Below are 247 nucleotides of genomic sequence, written 5' to 3' on the forward strand. Positions count from 1 at the left end.
TACAAAGTGCCCATCTCAGCTAAAAACTAGTCCAGCCTATAGTGGATTTAAGCCACCACCACTCGCTACCACTGCACCGCTGAACTCTCGAGGTGCCTCAGCGCACGTCACTGTCAGACGAACACAGAGAAGCTCCATCCACTTTATTTATATGGCCACGGAACACTGTAACCTTCCACACAAAATAGTTCCAAACAAGTAACAATCGCGTCAGTTTCAGCTTGAGTCGAGCTGTGGACAATGTTGA

At 47.8% G+C, this 247-nt stretch overlaps 1 protein-coding gene across 4 annotated transcripts in view; it reads left to right on the forward strand.

Annotated features, from left to right (window-relative positions):
• Positions 1 to 247, forward strand: part of samd4a (sterile alpha motif domain containing 4A) — an 88,182-nt gene that overhangs the window by 55,592 nt on the left and 32,343 nt on the right. The gene's annotated exons all lie outside the window — the stretch shown is intronic.

This window comes from Hippocampus comes, unplaced genomic scaffold (genome assembly GCF_001891065.2).
Source record: "Hippocampus comes isolate QL1 unplaced genomic scaffold, H_comes_QL1_v1.1 scaffold2, whole genome shotgun sequence".
Classification (NCBI taxonomy): domain Eukaryota; kingdom Metazoa; phylum Chordata; class Actinopteri; order Syngnathiformes; family Syngnathidae; genus Hippocampus; species Hippocampus comes.